Source organism: Bison bison, unplaced genomic scaffold, assembly GCF_000754665.1.
Source record: "Bison bison bison isolate TAMUID 2011002044 unplaced genomic scaffold, Bison_UMD1.0 scf7180017864518, whole genome shotgun sequence".
Taxonomy (NCBI): domain Eukaryota; kingdom Metazoa; phylum Chordata; class Mammalia; order Artiodactyla; family Bovidae; genus Bison; species Bison bison.
In genome coordinates this window covers 19,952,899-19,953,580 of record NW_011495071.1, presented here as the reverse complement: position 1 = coordinate 19,953,580, position 682 = coordinate 19,952,899, and positions in this window count along the sequence as shown.

The following is a 682-nucleotide window of genomic DNA, read 5'->3' as shown; positions in this document are numbered from 1 at the left end:
CATTTTGGAGTAAAGGTATGCAAATACTGTAGATAAGAATTTAAAATTGTAAAATCTTTCTATGTGACAGGTGGGCAATATGGATCTAAATTTCAATGTGTGGAACATTTAGTCTGGCATTTTCACTCTTGGAATTTGTCTTGAGGAAGTAATTGGACAACCACTGCTTTGATTATAAAACAGAAAATTTGGAAACTATCTACATGCCCAACACCAGAATTTTGATTTGAACAAGTGATGGCTCTTCCATACAGTGAAATTATATGCAAATACTTTAAATGATGGATTGCACACGTCCCAGACGGTCAAAAATTCTAAAAGCCTGAAAACACCAAGAGTTGCTGGTCATGTGAAACCGAGAAATGTTGATATAGCGCTGTTGAGTGTGCACCGGTACACTGTCTTTGGAGAAAAAGCAAAAATTGGCAAAACATAAATGAAAATCATGATGGCGTGATCACTCATCTAGAGCCAGACATCCTGGAGGTGAAGTCAAGTGGGTCTTAGAAAGCATCCCTACAAACAAAGCTAGTGGAGGTGATGGAATTCCAGTTGAGCTATTTCAAATCCTGAAAGATGACATTGTGAAAGTGCTGCACTCAATATGCCAGCAAATTTGGAAAACTCAGCAGTGGCCACAGGACTGGAAAAGGTCAGTTTTCATTCCAATCCCAAAGAAAGG